This window comes from Zootoca vivipara, chromosome 14 (assembly GCF_965207765.1).
Source record: "Zootoca vivipara chromosome 14, rZooViv2.hap1.1, whole genome shotgun sequence".
Taxonomy (NCBI): domain Eukaryota; kingdom Metazoa; phylum Chordata; class Lepidosauria; order Squamata; family Lacertidae; genus Zootoca; species Zootoca vivipara.
The window spans coordinates 23,707,183-23,726,397 of NC_142597.1; the positions used below are offsets into that span (position 1 = coordinate 23,707,183).

Here is a 19,215-nt window from a genome sequence, read left to right on the forward strand (position 1 = left end):
TTCATGGACACGTTTCCAGCCAAGCAAAGACACTCAAGGAGGGTGTGAAGCAATGCTGCTTGGGGGGGTGGGGCTGGGGAAAGTTTTGGTGGCCTGGGAACAGTTCCAAGGACCAGAGAGAGGGGGGGGGGTCCAGCAGCTCCTCACCTCTGCCATACATGGATCTTCCTGCTGCCACCATTGCAGGCTTTGCTTTATTATCATTGCTGAACTTTCACCCAGCTGCATCCATAATACTCTAAGATAAATGAGGTTCAACAAGAATAACCCTTAAGCAGAACACTTAATGGAAGGTTCTTGGTGCATGACCTTGCAGCACACAACATGCCTGCACAAGATGGTCTACACAAGGGTGTTATTTGCCTGTCTATTTTGTTCATGGAGAGACCTTCCCAGGTAGGAATTGTGTAGCATTTGAAAAGCTCCTTGAAGAGAAGGAGAGGCACAGAATTCTGCCCTCCTTTCACCGAAGCGCTGTGGTCCAGGTAGATAGTCTCCGGTCCTCTCCCACCTGGAATTGAAAAGGCATATCAAGTGGCCTTCTGAATCTCTGAAGCTGCTTTATACTGAGCCAGATTTCCCTAAAGTGGGTATCACCCTTTTCTACCAGAAATGCTTTATAGTGGAAGAATGAAAGGAGGAGCCTTCTGCATGCAAAAAAAAAAGTGCTCTGCTATGGAGGGCTTCCACTAACAGCTATAGCCCAAGGCTACATAATATGCTGCAATTTCCCTTGACAGAAATATTCTCAGCACAGGGGGGAGTGGAATGTGACAAATGGCCCAGGATCTAGAGTCAAATATCTCTTCATCTCAAGATGGCCCCAGGAGTGAGCTCTCCTGTAAGATCCCCATAGATCACAAAGAATCATCTCCTAGGGCCATGAGAGCTTTTCCACTGGCCCCTTCGAATGTCTCTCTTCCAGTGTCTGGAGGATATCTCAGCTCCTGACATCCCACCTTCACTGCCATGGAAGAGACACAGCTGAAGAATGCAACCCAGGCTTCAATCCAGCTCCTCTTTGCGCTGGGCTGGAGAGCTTTGGGTTGGACAGAGGCATCCCTCATTCCACCCACTGAATGAGCAGGTGGAAATGCTGTAATGGTGGTCCATAGAAAGCCACGGCATTGGGCAGGGAGGGGGCGGCAGGGGGCTGAATTAGTCCTGCATCCACTGGGTCCTGATCCAGGCCTGCTCCTTAAGTGTGGGCTGACTTCTCCAGGGATCTGAAGTCAAGTTCACCCACCTCCCTCCCACAGTGTTCCCGTCCTCCATATTCTACTGATTGACCTTGGAGCAACATTCAAAGTTGCCTTCACTTGGAGCCCACATGCTTTGTGATCTGTCCTTCATCCCGCTGCCTTATCTACCTGTCCTGATGACCTTGCATTTGCCAGATCTTCTCTAAGTACGGCAAATTCTGCTGCATCTTTATTGGATGCAGTGGTGCCCAACTGCAAGATGAGCCCTACGCTGCTCTGTCTTTCCACTGAATGGCAGCCCCACACAATTCTGAGCCTTGAACAGGAGTCAGTGAAGCACCACAGGTAAGGCTGCCTTCTCTACCAAGCAGAGGACATCCCTGTCTAGGTGGGAGAAGGAAAGCTAGCCAGAAGCAGCTGGAAAATGCGTGCATGTGGAAGGGAAACAGCCACAACCTCCACCCTATTGAACCTCCTGGGGTTTCAGAATTGAAATTGAGCTCCTCCTCCTTCTAACACCACATGTGCTAACAGGATCAGGAAGTGGTCCAAAAGATGTCTGGTACATCCTCCAAAGCACCTACACATATGAGCTCATAAAGGTTGAATGCGAGATGGAGGATATGACCAGATGATAGTCTAAAGGCTCATAAAACAGTTCTATTGTTGAAGCTAAGCAAGCCTGGCCATGTAACCTGCTTGGATGGGGGACCACCTGGGAACCAGATGGAAGCTGCTCTGAGCACTTTGGAGGAAGCATAAGCCACCAGTGAATATCCTTGTGGGCCCCCTACAAGCAGCAAATCATGTTGCAGGTGCAATTCTGACTGCCAGACCACCAAGGAAATATTTATTCATCATGGGCAGTACCCAACTAAGACATCAGCACAAGGATTTCCACTTGCACAACAACCCAGACACACCTTGTGCCCTCCCCAATTCTACTCTATCAGAACAGATTTAGTGGGGTAGGATTATAATTAGGAAAGGGCTAATGAGTATTTTGAGTCTATGTTAATTTCACATGCATTTTCACATTTGTCTGTGTTTTTTATTAAAAAAAAACCCCACCAAAATCCATCCTAAAATTAATATCTAAATACTGCTTAAATGCACTTTATCACATATTATCTAAATATAGACACTTCTGAGTGTATTTTACCCTGAGGTTTAGACTTATTTTATGCATTATGGTATGTTCCATAAGCTGAGGACTTGTATTACCAAATTTGGAGAACTGAGAGATCTGAAGAATAACTATGCTTTCTTCCCTATATTAAGTTGCCGGGGATCTCAAACAGGGTGAGTGCTGTTGCACTCAGGTCTGGTTTTGGGCTTTCCATAGGCATCTGGTTAGAGACTAGGAGAATAGGATGCTAGGTGGTCTTTGGTCATATCCAGCAGGGATTTTCTTGCATGCTAAGCTCCCTCCCCTCCAAAAGCACATTGTGGGTTTGAATTCCCTCCCCACAAAAAAAAAAAAAACAGATGCCAGATGGCTGTCCCAGTTCACCTCCTGCAAATGGGATGGTGAAGTGGAGTGATCACACACCAAGAATGTCCACATGTAATGAAGATCAAAAACTGACTTCTGTCTGTTAAAAAACAAACAAACAAACAAACAAACAACCCCCCCCCCAAACCACAGACTTGTGTTGTCCATTTCACAAACAATATTGAAAAGGGCAACATTGAAGGTGCTCTGAAGTCTACAGGATTGGTCTGGGCCTGCTCAGTTTGGGGATCTTTCTGTACCTGCAACTTGGATGGACAGTCCTGCATCTTCTAAGGATAGGAGGAGAGGCAAAATGCAGATATTGATGTGCCTAACTTGCAGTTAGAGGGTGTGAGAGAAGAAATTTCGCTGGGTGTCTTATTTCCCCTCTGAAATTTCACTGATGTTTTTCCTGATTTTCCTTGAATTCACTTCAAACTTCCATGTTAGGCAAAACCTGGTAATAGTTAAGGCATGTGTGTAGGGGGGGAAAGCACACACATTTCTTTAGAAATGCAATTAGTCTTCCAGAACTCATCTGGGTCCCAGGGCCAGCTCTGCCATTAGGCAGGGTGAGGCACTTGCCTCAGGGAAGGAGTGATGTGCTTGTGGGATTTTGCTCCTTAGGTGCCAACTTAGCTTGGGCTGGCCTTGGGCGTTCTGCACCTTGACTTGGTGTGGGAAGAAGGAACCATTTCCTGCTCCACCTCAGGCAGAAATGCTTATTAGGCCAGCCCTGTCAGCTCTCCTTAATACACATCACCAAAGGAGGAATCTTTGGATTTGCATTTCAATTTACTTATTCAAAAAATGTAAATCCCACTTCTCTCCCTGTGAAAAGAGTTGCTCAGAGCAGCTTGAGAACAATAAGCAAACGTCAAATCACCAATAATTCAATCACCAACGCACAAAATAACGCAACTATTTTTTTTAAAAAAAAACAGCATCAAAAGCATCAAGGGTAACACTAACAATAATCAGTAGCAGAAGTTTAAGCTTGTTTAAGAAAGATGAGTGTCTGAGCATCTGCTCTGCATGCAGAAAGTTTCAATCTCCAATGGCACCTTCAGGCAGGGCTGTGAACATCCTCCACCTGAAACCCTGGAGGGCTGCTGCCAGTCAGTGTAGAGCTAGATTGACCATTGGTCTGACTCAGTATAAGGCTTCTTTCCTGTCTTCTGGTGAAACTTTTCAATTGCCATCAGAACACAAAGATAGTGGGAGCTAACCTGATCTCTTGGGGCAGGGAGTTCCACATAATTTCAGGTGCAATTTCAATGGGACCTTATGGAAATCATTATTTAGTGTTGTTATTCATCATTTGAATATCCTGCTTTTCATCGCCCAGGCCCAGACATCCTGAGCTTCAGCAAGGTTCCTGCAACTCAAGTCGGAGTTCTCAGTTCACCTTACAATGCTTTCTTTATCGTGGAGTTAGCATGCAGAACATTTGACCCAGGTTTAAGATCTGGTATGTTCAGTACCCAATACCCAGATTTCAAGATCCAGAGGTGTTCCTTCTCCTAAGGTAGATTTACCAGATATCAAAAGGTGTTTGACTTACCCATTCTGGAAACATCTGTTTTTTGAATCCATGCACCTAGGAATTCAAAACAGCAACCATGAATTCATGAGAAACAGCTAGTCTTCAACAGGATTTTAGGCAAGAAAAGAGCCCATTCAAAATGCATCAGCTTTCCCAAAAAACATGACAGAAGGAAATACAATTCTGACCAGTGGACTTTGGCGCAGACTGTCCTGTACAACTAGCTTTAGCATAGCAATCATGGTGAATTTTATTGAAGGGCTTTGCTCTGATAAGGGCACCTGACTGGTCACTGTAGGAAATGGCCAGATGTTGCACTGTTGCACTGGGGGGATATTTGGCCTGATGCAGCACAACTTATCTTATAAAGGGTCTTACCTCCACAGAGGCTGGAAAATGGCAACATACAAGTTTGAGGCAGATCATTAGGCAGGAAATCATGAGAATGCAGAGTCTTAATCCATCATTCTATATGGTGGCTCTTGGGGGGAAAAGATCCCTCCCATTCTGTACTTCCAGGGTCAGGCGCAGGCGCTCATTGATCCCCCACTGGGCAACCATGCATGGCTATTGGGTTAGATTTGGCTTGGAAGGTCACAAAGTGCAGAAAGGTGTCCTTTCATGAATGCCTTTCAGTATGGGTCCCAAGGAGAGTCATAGAATCATAGATTTGGTAGAGGCCATGAGTATCACCTAGTCCAACCTCCTGCAATGCAGCTCTCCCATATGGGGATCGAACCTGCAACCTTGGCGTTATTAGCACCACACTGAAACTCACTGTGCTATCCAGGCCCTAAATGGAAGCAAGGTGGGGTGGGGAGACAGGTCCCCCATTCCTCTTGCAACCCCAACAGTTCCTGCACTTTGCCAGGAAGCCCTGAGGGCTGCAGCCAGAAGAGAAATGTTGGGCCCAAGAGCACCCCATTCCATGCATGGGGCTCTACTTACAAAGCTCTGCATTCCACCCATTGTCCTGACATTATTCTGCTGCTGCTATCCAAAGCACACTTGCCATCAAAACAAATCAGTCTCGCTTCCTAGCAAATGTATTTAGATCTGGGACATAATCGAGAAGCTGTAAGGACAAGTTCAGCTGGAGACCAGCATGGCTATTTGGCTTGTGTTAATTGGGAGCAGCCTAGAGGGGCACATGTTTTAAAGGGATTTAAAATAGGCAGATGGGCAATACGGGCGACTCTCCCCCTTCCCTTTCCCCAGACGAAAGAGCAATGTCAGTGAGTCCAGTAGGGACAGCAGAAATCAAGTTAAGAAGCCGGCACAAGACAAGGCTCATCTAGCTCTCCCCTCCTTTCAGCCGCTGCTCAAGAGAGACAGCCACAGCTCCACCGCAGTGTAGCTTTTGGCTTCATGTCTCTCTGCAGCAGACAGAGCCTCGGCTCAGCTTGCAAAATCTAGGTCACCTGAATGTTTGCCTGCCTGCATTTCTTAAATGATACCTCCCGTCGGCGTCTCATGCACCAGCGCTGAGTTGGGGAATGACTCAGAAATAGCCTTGATCAAGCGCATAGTCTGGGGCTGGGCTGGCACAGTCTGCCCAAGTGTCTGTGTGTGTGTGTCTGGTGTGGGGAGGGAGGTGGCCGTGCGCTTTTGGCAAGGTAGCTCATGCTTCTCCCTGCAGATGGAGCAGGAAGAAAGGAGCAGATCATCCATTATTGGCAATCAGGGAATTGCTCCATGGAGAATAGACTTTGAGTTCGCAATCAGAAGGAAGGGGTATTGATTTCTTTGTTGGTTGCCAGAAGCAAAGACCAATGGGCGGCGGGGCTTAATCAGTGCTCTGTGTGCATTCTCTAATTCCACCTAAGAGCAGTAAATCTGAAGAAATTAGGAAGAAATTTCTTACTTTTAAACACACACACACACACATCTAGCCCTTATGACTGCATACTCAGTGATCTAGAAATGCAGTTTGTTATGGTTGCTGTGAGTTGTAGGGAGCAGGGGTACCAACTTGAATAAAATATTTTGGGGGCCCAGGCCAGGCAAGCCCCACTCCACACAACCGATCACATGGCACAGTGCACACACACCATTTGAATGGCAATGCCCATCAATTTTGTGTGGGCCCAGCCCCCTCAAATATTTTATTGTGGGGGCTGAATTCCCCACAACCCCTAGGAGTTGGCTCCTATGGTTGGGAGACCCCCCCCTCTATTCACTTTCCAGAGCTACAGTTCCCAGCATGGTTTAACAATCAATCGCTCTTTCCAGGGAACCCTGGGAACTGTAGTTCTGTAAGAAGAATGGGAGCCTTCTGAACAACTCTCAGCACCCTCTACGAATGACACTTCCCAAGATTCTTTGGGAGCAGTCCTGGCTGTGGTATGATACAGTTTTAAATGTATAGTCCGGATCATGTTCATTAATTTCAATGTGTCTACTCTGGGTAGCATTTAGTTGAATTGATTGAGGTCTTTGCGTCAGAAACACAGATTTCCATGGACTTGGATAAGGGCCCGACAAGATGAGATATGGAGGATTGTTCTCACATCTTGGATAGTTTGGTGACTAAGACCAAGGTCCAGTTATTTGACTCACTCTTTTGAGAAAACACGCTATCAGTGTGAGACACCCTCCTTGTTGGACAACAACTTCCAACACTCCCAGCCAGCATGACCAAAGATCATACAATGGGAGTTGCAGTCCAACAACATTTGATTCACAGTCTCTTGGATTTCCCTTTTAATGAATGATTTAGAATGTCGCCCCCCGGTGAATTAGACAGTGGTTAGAAAAATATTATAAAAAACCATGAGCATCTTTGAAGAAGCTCCCCTACTTTTCTCAAATACAGGGTAGAATGCTTTTCCTAAAACGATGCTGGTGGCAATAGATATTTGCATCTCTAAGAAATCACAGTTCTTCTACAAAAGTAAAGGAGGATTAGCTGAATTCATGGAGGAGGAAGCTATCAGTGACTGCAGTGCTAGCCATGATAGCTGTGCTCTGCTTCTACAGTTGGAGGCAGTGATGATCCTGAATACAAGCTGCTGCAAACTACAGGAGGGGAGAGGACTATTGTGCTCAGGTCCTGCTTGCGGGTTTCCCACGGACATCTGGTTGGCTACTGTGGGCACCACAGTTCAAGAAGGATACAGACAAGCTGGAACGTGTCCAGAAGAGGGCAACCAAAATGGTCAAAGGCCTGGAAATGATGCCTTATGAGGAACGGCTTAGGGAGCTGGGTATGTTTAGCCTGGAGAAGAGAAGGTTAAGGGGTGATATGATAGCCATGTTCAAATATATAAAAGGATGGCATATAGAGGAGGGAGAAGGGAGAAAGGTTGTTTTCTGCTGCTCCAGAGAAGCGGACACGGAGCAATGGATTCAAGCTACAAGAAAGAAGATTCCACCTAAACATTAGGAAGAACTTCCTGACAGTAAGAGCTGTTCGGCAGTGGAATTTGCTCCCAAGGAGTGTGGTGGAGTCTCCTTCTTTGGAGGTCTTTAAGCAGAGGCTTGACAGGCATATGTCAGGAATGCTTTGATGGTGTTTCCTGCTTGGCAGGGGGTTGGACTGGATGGCCCTTGTGGTGTCTTCCAACTCTATGATTCTATGAGAACAGGATGCTGGACTCAATGGGCCATTGGCCTGATACAGCAGGCTTGTCATATGTTCTTATTTCATATTCACTGCACATTTGTGTAGAATTCATCAAAAACTGTATGATTAAGGAGCTGCAGTTTAATTGAGCTTACTGATTCAATGTAAGCTTTCTGCACAAGGAATGGAAAGCATCTAGCCCTCCTGATGTTTCTGAACTACAACTCCCATCATGCCTGGCCATTGGCCATGATGGCTAGGGCTAATGGGAGATGTGGTTCAGGAACATGTGGCAGGCATAATTTTCCCCAGGACCCAGGATCTTGCTAACTCTTGTTACTGAAACCTAAATTAATATTTATTTTCCACATGTTGAAGCTGCTGTGGCTCTGTGATAGACTGCACATGCCAAAGGCTGAATCCCATCATCTCCAGGTAGGGACTGGCAAAATCCCTGTTTGAAACCCGGGAGAGTCACTGCCAGTCAGAGTAGACAACACCGAGCTCAATAGACCGATGCTTTGATTTGTTATAAGGAAACTTCCTATGCATGCATGCAACTTGACCATCATGAGGGCGAGGAACTTTAAGACCTTTCAAAAGCACATATAAACAATGATTTGGGAGTTGGGGGTCAGATTGAATGAAGAATTATTGAATTGTTATAGGATGGCAGTGCAACTTCTGTTGTTTATTGGGATTGTAAAACACCTTGAGTAAGGTGGTATGCAATTCAACAGTGAAATGAAATCTATCCTCAGGGTTTTTAAAGATGAGCTCTAATACAAACTCAGGGCAGCACATGATCAGTGTGCTGTACATCTCACTAACTCCTGTCCCGTCTCAACATAAGGCATCATAACCTTCCCCCAAAGATATGAATGAAATCCAAGCATTCAGCATGCTGAAAAGCCTGCAAGACCTCAATTCAGCTGCATGAAATTTGTTCCAGAACAGGCTGCGGTTTCACTTCCTCCCACATTCACCAAGAGTGGTGACTCAGAGATCCACAGCAAGGGCAGGGAGCAACTTTTGCTGGGACTTAAAAGGAAGAGTGGATGCAGTCCCCACCCCCACCCCCCACCCCAAAGAGCTTTCACTTTCAGAGAATATGGTTTCAATCAGTTTCCGTTTCCATAAAGGTTGCTGGGATTCTCCCCCTCCCCTTTTTCTTTTTTTTTCTTTTTTGAATCTCTGCTCATTTGACAAGTGAGCATTATATTTGCAAGCTGATCGGCAAGCCAAAACACGCTCGCGTTCATTCATAACACTGAACTCTCCTGCGTTAAACAGCCGATTAGCGTGAATGAAGTGGGTGTGTAACTTCCTTGAAATCCCCCAGAGACCTGTCAAAGCAAAGCTAGCGCAGCGCAGCGCTCGCCATGAAGCACGGAGATCAGAGGTGTAGCTGAAAAAGCGTTGCTCTGCAAAAAGACAGGGGTGGAATCTGCCCAGAAGGTTTGCTGGGAAAGGGGTGGCGAGGTTTAAGAAGTGGCCATGGAGCCATTTCATCCAACAAAGCTGAACGTGGAAAGATTCAGGACAAACAAATGAAAGTGTGACTTTGCACAGTGCGTAGATAAACTATGGAACTCACTCCTGTAGGGTGGGCTTGAAAGGGGATTGGGCAAATTCACGGAAGAGAAAACTACCAATAGATTGCAAAAACTGGGTGGTTCTGAAGTACCCGGAAAATCCCCAGGGTCTGTTCAGTTTTGGGCACTAGTGATGCAAGTTCACACTGTGGACTGACTCCCATGATACCTTGATTTGATTCCCTGCCTTCGGCCTTAATAAGGAAGAGACTGTTCTACCAAGGAATCAGCACTGCATTCTCTATCAGCAGCTCTTATCCGGGATATCCTTTATACAGAGCACTGAGGAATACACAATATTTCATACACAAAGGGCTTCCTCTTCCCCTGTTGTGGCCCATATGAACTGGCTACGTAGGCCTTCCAGCAGCTAATGGTCAGTGCCAGGCTACCAAATAGGCAGAGTAGGCTCCAACCTATGGGCTCCATGCCTTTAAGGGCCCCACGACAATTGGATCAAAATAATGTCGATTTTAGAGGTTTTAAAAAAGGCTGGGAACCATTTATGTTGTACTTACAGAAACAATGTAAAGAAATGGACTCACTGGCAGGTTTTGAGTAAACACTTACAATTAACAAAACAAACATAGAAAACACAAAGATGTTAAAATGAAAAGATTATTATAGCAAGCAGGAGAAGTTAATACATAAAAACCCAGAATGTAAGAATGTAAGCAGAGCTTTGCAGGAATGGCCCAGGAGTCCCATCATTGAGTCCAACATCCTAATTCCCACAGCAACCAACCCAATGCTCCCCAGAATGCCAAAAAAGCAGGATTTGGGGCAATAGCTATTGAAAATGGTATTCAGGGCTACATTGCCTTTGAACAAGAAGGTCCCATTTAGCTTGGCATGGCCTTGCAGATCTTGCTATCCCCCCAAATCTCCCACCATCTTTGGATGTCAGCATCTGATCTTGCTGTCCCCTCAAAAAACCTCCCACCATCCCTGGACATCAATTTCCCTACATTTTTAGTTATTATTGGTGCTATTTTTCCAGAAAAAAGAGGTGCCAGAACTCACCATGAACACTTCCCTCATTCTCTTAGAATGACAATAGCACCCGCATGAGAAGTGCCAGAACTGAGTTTTGTTGAGTTCCAGCTGGAAAAGAAAAGAAAAGAAAAAGTCCTGGTTATCATGACTAAGACCATATTCACACCATACATTTAAAGCACAATGAAACCACTTTAAACAGTCATGGATTCCCCAAAAGAATTGTGGGAGCTGCAGTTTGTTAAGGATGCTGAGACTTGCTTGGAGACACCCACCCACCACATTCCCCTCCCAGTTCCCCAAGTTCTCTGTAAAGAGGCTTTGATTGTTAAACCATTCTGGGAACTTTAGCTCTGGGAGAGGAGTAGGGGTCTTATTGCCTAGCCCTCCTATTAAGGTCTCATATACAGGTTTTCGTGTAATTTTGCCCAACAGACAACAAGAGAAATTGTGGTCTTGCCTCATAGACATATCTGCAAAGCAATTTTCCCTAATTTACTACAGTTTCATATGTTCTTTTTGCTGATCTATACATTTATATGCATCGTCGACCCATTATTGTGCATTTTTGTACACATTTCATGACTGGAGAACTGCGTTGCAAAATTCAGAGGAGTGCGAAGTTTAAAAGGATGGCTGTGTTTCAGATTGCTTCTTCTTTCCGAAGCTTTAAATGTGAACTGAATCAAATTTCTCCCCCATCCCTGGTCCCAAAACATGGTTCCTGCTGTCTTAATTCTGAGCACCTTTATTTTTATGAGTTAGGCTCTGAATGCACACACAGGCACACAGTCTTCTGCATCCGCAGACGTCCCAGGGCTCTCCTAATCTAAGTCCACCACATGCAACATAGCCAGTAGTACAGTAAGGACGAGTTCCAGTAGGAACTCTGGCTAGGAGAGGAGAGGAGGCAATGAACTCCTCACTTCAGTCCCCCCTTTTTAACTGCAGGAATTCAGGCGTTGGCAGGCAGAGCTGAGACTAAGAAGTGATACACACTGTTTCCATTCTCGTTACCCTGACGGGCATGAACATTCATTTCTCTATTTGCTTCTGGCTGGCACTCACCGCTCGCTTTTGGAAGGGGATTCTGCGGTTTCATTGCTGCGAAGTGATCGTGGCTGATGACTCAAGCCGCAGAAGACGCAATTTGCAAAGCCAAACTCATTGGTGGAGAGACAGGCAAGGGGGTGTGTTATATAGGAGGAGGGGAGGGAGGGGAGAGAGAAAGACACACACACACAAAAACCCTCTTGCCTTCTTCCCTGGCAAAACGGGCAGAGTGAGGGGAGGGTGAGGAGGTGCAGGTCCCTCTTGTCTGATTCATTTCCTGAAGAAATAAATGCCATACAGAGCAAGCGAGTGATTAATGCCGAATCCATGCCTGACACATACTGGAAGAACGACGCGAGTGATTTTTTTCCCTAAAAAAAATCCGGCACACAATTAGCCACTTAGAAAAATAACCTGTTGCCAAAAAAAGGTGGAGGTTATTTTTTGAAGCCAATAGAGTTTTTCCCCCTCCCTCTCTCTTTCTCTCTTTATGAGCCCGAGGGAGGATTAAAGACAGCAGTAGATTAAGAAGCAAATCAAAGATAATTATAAAAAAGGTCCTGAGCCAGCAACTGCTGAAGGAGAGAAAATAAATCTCCCCTTGGATTCACTGGAACGCATCAGGAACGCAACGCATATTCTTAAATACTGTTTTCAAAGGATGGTATAGGCTGGCATAGAGAATGAACTCCGTGAAACCCAGGGTGTTTTGGAGTCTCTAATTCCCCCTGGATAGAGATAAAAATCTAGCAAAAAGCAAGTTGGGGGGAAAGTATTACAGTCCAGTAGCTTTCTGGAAGATAATAGCAAAAGCTCCCTTTCAGCACACCTGCATACAGTTCCAGACTCACTACCTGGCATCTCCAGTTCAAAGGGATCTCAGAGAGTAGAGCCAGGAAAGAAATCTCTCTAGGAATTGACACAGAGTGTAATCTAGGGTCATGGAGGATCAAGGAACTAATACTATTTCTGTAGCAGAGTCGTTGTAGAGTCCCTGTCCCTAAAGCCATCCAATCTGCAGGAGAGGAGAGCTTTTGGGCCACTGAGAAGTCCTCACCCTTTGTTCTGGTCAAAGCCAATCAGAGTGAACGGAGGTGAGTCAGCTACAGAGGACTGGCTCCTAGGGTCACTCTGGAGAACGCGTGTGAGAAGAACACTGATGAGGAGTTGGTCTGTGAGCTCCAAAGCTTTGGGAACAACAGAAAACACAAGGTGTTTCAGGTTCAAGAAAGTGGAAAGTTTATTGGGGTGTGTGTGTGAGGGCATATAGGGATTGTTTATGTATATTGAGAAAATGAGGATTAAAGTTAAGAAGTTAAGAGAGAGAATGGTGTGCTAGTTCTGTTACGTGCAATAGAACTTCAAGGAAAACAAAAGTCATTCCAAAAGAAAATATTGGCGCATTCCAGATCCTTTGCCCGTGGAAAATAGCAGATCTAGCTGAAATGCAGCGTATGGAGATCTGCATTCATTGTTGCAATACACTCTTAATAATTATTATTAGAGTATAATCATATAATTATAAGATTATTGCATAATCTTAAAGTGTGTGGCTGTGAGGGAGAATGGCTGTTTGGCAATCAAGAAATGACCCTTTACATTAAAGTACAACATATCAATGCAGCTACTGTTTAGGAAAGCAAGTGAAAGTAATTCCTTTCTGACTTCAGTGTGGCACACATTGTCCCTTCAATTTTTTATGAAACAACATAGGAAAAGAGGGAAATTATTTTAAAAGCCATGAAAAATGAAAAGGAAATGAACAGGAAGGAAGGGGATGGGGTGGAATGGAAGAACGGGATCGTGTCAGGTAGTGTTGGGGTGGTAGAGTATACAAGGAACACTACAAAAATCATGGGGCAGGGAGGATGAATTTTCTAGCATGGCTCAAAACTTTCACAAAATGGCCCAAGTGGTTTCGATTTGGCTCCAGGACTGAAAGAGATCTCTCAAGAGAGAGTTGATCTGATAGTGCGAAAGCAAGGATGCACAAATCTATGCATTTCACTCTTTTTCAGTTTCTCTTGTTTTAATGTTCTTAGAATATCTTATTAATTTTGCTGTAATATAACATTGATCAATTTCAACAGAATCTATTAAGCGTTAAATTTTAAATTCTGTTCTCCACATTCCCACATCAGTTCAAGATTTTTATTTTTATTTTCAAACGGAAAGTCCCCCTGAGCATTTCAGTGTGAATCTATCCGAATATACACACATTTTATGGAATTTTGCCTGGTATGCACATATTTGCAAAGGAATTTCCCCAAATATATAATGCATGTTTGTGTGTCATTTTCACTGATCCGTGTATTGTTATGCACATTTTGCCCCTAGCCTGTTCATTTTTGCACACAGCCCTTGACTGGAGAACCACATTGCAGAATTCAGAGAGCCGTGAATTTCAAGGGATAGCTACATTTGGCTTCGCTTTGAACGTTTGTCTTTCAGTGTGAATGGAATTGAATTTCTCCCCCACGTGCAACAGCATTCAGAAGGAGTGCAAAACCAAAGGGCTGCATTAGAAATTACCGAAAGTGTCGTGCTAAAGTCAGTCGCGCTTCAGCGTTATGCAAAATTTGGTCTCCGTTTTCCCAGTCTCTTTGCTTACTTGGTGGAACTGGAATTTGCCCAGGAAGGTTGATCCAGCCAGACCGCTGATGTGCCTCATTCCACTGTCTGCCCCCAAACTGAGACAGGGCACCTGGTCTGTCTCAGCCTAGCAACCAGTCTCAAAGCCAGCTTTCAAGTGCATTTTCTAACTGCTCCATCTCTGGCATGGATGACAGCAACGCTATTGTTTAGCCCAGGTAAAATGACCTCTGTTTACTTTGCCAGCTCAATGACTTTGAGAGAATGCCTGGCTTTGAGATAACTCCTTGGGGGGAAAGATATCCAGGGGGCTGTATCAGTTCTTACGGTGGTATTAAGGCAAAAGTGGGTCTCGTGACCGGGCTTTTGGTTGGCTTCCTTTCACGGTAGCCAACATCTCACTGAGGAGACAGACTTGTGTCTGGGGTATACCAACTGTGAATGAAAGCTCCTCCATTCAAAAGTAACAACACATGGAAAAGTAGCATGGCATGGAGAAAAATGGTCCAGAAGGACCACAGGAGAAGGACCATGGTAGAATACCTGCTATGGATGCAGGAGATCCCAGATTCAATCTTTGGCATCTCCAAGCGTTTCTGGGAAAGATTATTGCCTAAAACTGTGGACAGTCACTGCCAGTCAGTGCATTATAAGAATGACCTAGATCATTTTTTTTTTCAAACTTGGGTCTCCAGCTGTTGTTGGACTACAACTCCCATCATCCCTAGCTAGTAGGACCAGTGGTCAGGGATGATGGAAAGTGTAGTCCAAAAACAGCTGGAGGCCCAGGTTTGGGAAACACTGACCTAGATGAGTCATGTGGTATGATGCTCTAAATTTGGGGAGGGCTGTAGCTCAGTGAACATGTGGCTTTGAGTGCAGAATGTCCCGAGTTCAATCCCCGGCGTCTCCAGAGAAAGAGCTAGGGAAGATCACTATTTTAAAACCCTGAACAGCCACCACCAGCCAATGTAGAGAGTGGCGAGCTAGATCGTCCAAAATGGCCTTCCTGTGTAGCCCTTATCAAGTTTTCGGCATGGAAGGTTTTGCTATGGAAGGATGTCCACATTGGGATACCGAACAGGTCTACTCAGAAATCAGCCCCTGATTTCAGTGGGAGTTATCTTTGGGTAAGTGTCTAGATGACTGCACCCTCAGTCACCTGGAGGGGGGCTGTTCATTGTCCCCTGTCTTCCAGAGGCCTGACTGGACTCAGCTAGACAATTTAGAGTTAAATGTTGCACTCTTCCTGCAGAGACTCTGGAGCCACCCTCACTTTTTGACTTGCAGGAGGAGTCTCTTGAAGGCTTCTTTGTGCCAAGACACCTTTGCAGTCCGTTGACTTCATGATTACCTCTACTTTCACATTCAATTTATGTATTTATTTATCTAATAAGGATTATTTATTTATTAAATTCATATACCGCCCTATACCCACAGGTCTCAGGGCAGTTTATGGGGAAAAACTTACAATAGAAAATATATCGCGCCATATAAAAATGATGTTTTGTTCTTTTAGCAGTTTGCACTGCCTCAAAAGCTTGCCATATGGCAGTACAGAAATACTTCTATAAATAAATAATATCAGAGTTCAAAGACACATTCCTACCAGGGGGGGGGGGAGATTCAAGGATGGGATGAAGTAGGGCTGGGGAGAGGAAGTGTGGCCAACAAGGAGTCAGCATGTTTGAGGGAGGTATGTGGCCTGAGGAGATTCCCAAGGGCCAGATAGAGATGTATGGAAGACATATTTGGCCCCTGCACCTACTGCATTGCATGCAATGAGGATTTTATGCATCGGCTGTGTAGCCCCTTGGGGCCTAGGCATGTACCTTTCTTTCTGTGTTCCTCTCACCCATCAGAAACATGTAGGACAGGAAGTTGAAGAAGTCAACTGGGATTGTCCTGACAGCCCAGGTAAGAAGCAGGGGTGGTTTTCTTTCTGGAGAACCTCTTGCCCATGTCTCTCTTCTCTCCTGCTTGCTCTGCTGAAACAATAAGGTGCAAAGAAATCCTGAGCATGTGCTAGATCAGGGGTCCCCAAACCCAATCGCCTTCTAAATCCGGCCCATGGATGGCCCGGGAATCAGCATGGTTTTACATGAGTAGAATGTGTTCTTTTATTTAAAATGCATCTCTGGGTTGTTTGTGGGGTCTGCCTGGTGTTTTTACATGTGTCCTTTTTATTTAAAATGCATCTCTGGGTTTTTTGTGGGGCATAGGAATCCATTCATATTTTTTTTCAAAATATAGTCCGGCCCCCCACAAGGTCTGAGGGACAGTGGACCGGCCCCCTGCTGAAAAGGTTTGCTGACCCCTGTGCTAGATTTACGACAGTCTTCAGTAGAATCAGAACGTGAAGCTTACGACCTGGCAGCTCCTGAAGAAAATGCTCTGCTGCGAGCAAAACAACGTCATTGCAGAAGAAACTTTAGGAACAATTCACAGGAGTGAAACACTTTGATTAAATTGTATAAATTTGGAAATAATTGGGATTATTCTGGCATTAATTGGTATTACCCAAAACTGTGGTAATATTGGGTAAATATTGGAAATATTAACGATTAAAAAAAAAAACACCACATGGGTGAAACAGGCATGGCAGAAAACTTATTTTTCTGAGAGGGACATTTAGGGAGCCAAAACTCCCTCTTTTACAGTGAAAATGTTTGCCCATGAAAATTCAGTTCTGCCCTGCTTGCTATGGACATTCAGCAGGAAGGCAAGTGAGGTGTCCTATTGAAAAACCACAAGACCAGAGGAGGTATGAGTCTGTGGAAAACTCAAATTCAAATTCTGGCTCAGCTTCCTGGTTAGCCAATGGGCAAGCACTGTTTTTCGCATAGCTTCCTCCGCAGAGTTGTTACGAGGAGAAATGGGACTATAAGTGTACACAAAAATGTGCTATGAAAACAAATACAATAAGGGAAAAAAAATATTTTAAACAGTTGACCAAGCCAAGAACTTGCTCGCACAAAAAAAACTTTGCCGAATCTCAAGATCTAACACAGAGGGATCGAGTTGGCATCGCTTTACTCGTGGTGCAAATCTGCAAGCTAACGTTGAATCAAGTGGTGCTAAGGGGGGGGGGGTCAGAGAAATGTGGCTTAACATTCCCCATCGTAAAGACACACAAAACGGTTCAGAGTCATTTTAAATAAACGGAAATGAGTGAAACTTTAATAACCCATCTAAAAGCCAGTGCTAAATTAGGATCAGGTTGACTGAATGGAACACCACTAGTCAATTCAGATGGAAGAACACTACCGCCATTGACCCAATGGCATTTGCTATATGCATCTTAAGTGCTTCTTGAGGGTCTTCAGCTGAAGCCACATCTCTCAGACTGACCTTCTTTTGCTTACGAGAGCTTAAAGGGGACCATAAGTGGGGATATCTTTATTGGTTTAAAAATGAAAGGCAAAATCCCCCAACCAGAGGATGTCTTAGCAACCACATTCTCTCCTCAGATCTCTGTCTGCCAACAGCTGCATTTGGGACTCTATTTTATCTGAGGACATGGGGCCCGGCTTTTCTACTCTTTCCATTCTTTCTACCAAATATTGACACGTCCATTCATTTGCATTGTGACATTTCCTCTCCTCGTTATAATCTTCTTTGCAAATAATGGCAGCTAATCCACCCTATACACACATAAGCAGACATGTATTTCCATGCATTTCTGGTAATTCCTTGCCCTATAGAGGGGGTCAGAGGAAGGTCTCTTGGCACAACCTAAATCCCCCACTTCACTTTGCAAAATACTACCACTCAAGTGTTCCGTAGGCCACCACCACAGCCCCTTGACACAGACCCCGAATCTCACCCTGAATAAAGGACTTCCTAAGATGCAATTTAGAAACTCACAAGGCCCAGAGAATAATCTTGAGGGTCCATGATGCACTTCACTCTACAAGCGAAGGAGGTCTCAGTCTGGGTGGACAATGTCTGGGTGTGGGGGGCATTTGGGAGCTACAAAGAAACGGCTCTGAGAGAAGAAGAAGAAGAAGAAGAAGAAGAAGAAGAAGAAGAAGAAGAAGAAGAAGAAGAAGAAGAAGAAGAAGAAGAAGAAGAAGATATAAGTTACCAAATAAATAAAGCAGAATGTGCATAAAATTTCTTAGGCTATTGAGCCTCCTACTTATATGTATTTGACTGATGCTGTGAGTGTAAGGTGAGTGAGTATGTGGTCTCGTATTCAAGTGCCTTTTCAGCCACGATGCATATATGCCTATATTTACTAGCAGTAGTCTATAGTTCTTGGTCAACCACAGCCCCTGTTTTTGCATTATGGGAGACCACTGAAATTGTGTGGGTTGCTGGTAGGGTTGCCAGACTCAATAGTGGACAGGACTTCTGTGCCTTTAAGTGCCCTGCTCGCTTTTGAGTCTGGAAACCTTAAAGAGAAACCAGCAGACCCTTTGCTTGGAAATTCAACAAAGGGTCTGCTGGTTTCTCTTTAAGGTTTCCAGACTCAAAAGAGAGCGGGGCAATTAAAGGCACAGAAGTCCTGTCCACTACCGTGTTTCTCCGAAAATAAGCCATACCCCAAAAATAAGCCCTAGTGATAGGCAGTTTAACCTTGTAGGTTAAACTGTACCATACTTTAAAAAAAAGACATCCCCTGAAAATAAACCACCGTGTGTGGGTTTTTTAGGAAAAATAAAAATAAGACGGTGTCTTATTTTTGGAGAAACACGGTATTGAGTCTGGCAACCCTAGTTGCCGGAGTTGTCTTTCACTGGAGTATAGGCCTCCCCTATTTCCCTCACAAAGCTACAATTCCTAAAGCTCCCTGTGAAGAGGAATCAATTGTTAAAACAGCCTGGGCACTGTGGCTCCGTGAGAGTCTCCTAACAACCCTCAGCAAACTACAGCTCCTGAAATTATTTGGGGAAGCCATGGTTGTTTTAAGTGGTACCATAATGCTTTAAATCTATCGAGTGAATGTGACCTTGGTCAACTGTTTGCTGGCTACCAAGGAGGCTTGTCCTTTGTCACCTCTGTATTTGCTATACAGCGCTCCAAGGTCCTCAGGCAGGGGACATTCCCAGCCCTAACTGGAATGACCCTTGGGCCTTGTGCATGCAAAGCAGTTCCTCCACTCCTGAGCTACGACTACACAAAACTTATCTTTACTGCAGCTGTTTTGCTATTTGCACTGGGGCTCA

General features: G+C 44.8%; 1 long non-coding RNA gene across 1 annotated transcript; it reads right to left on the minus strand.

Moving 5' to 3' along the window:
• Positions 1–4,161: 4,161 nt before the first annotated feature.
• LOC148683534 (uncharacterized) lies at positions 4,162–11,597 on the minus strand. The gene is made up of 3 exons (XR_015947130.1): positions 11,468–11,597; positions 10,427–10,507; positions 4,162–4,297 (listed from the first exon to the last, which is right to left on the minus strand). It is a non-coding gene; the product is annotated as an uncharacterized LOC148683534 (long non-coding RNA).
• Between the last annotated feature and the right edge of the window lie 7,618 nt (positions 11,598–19,215).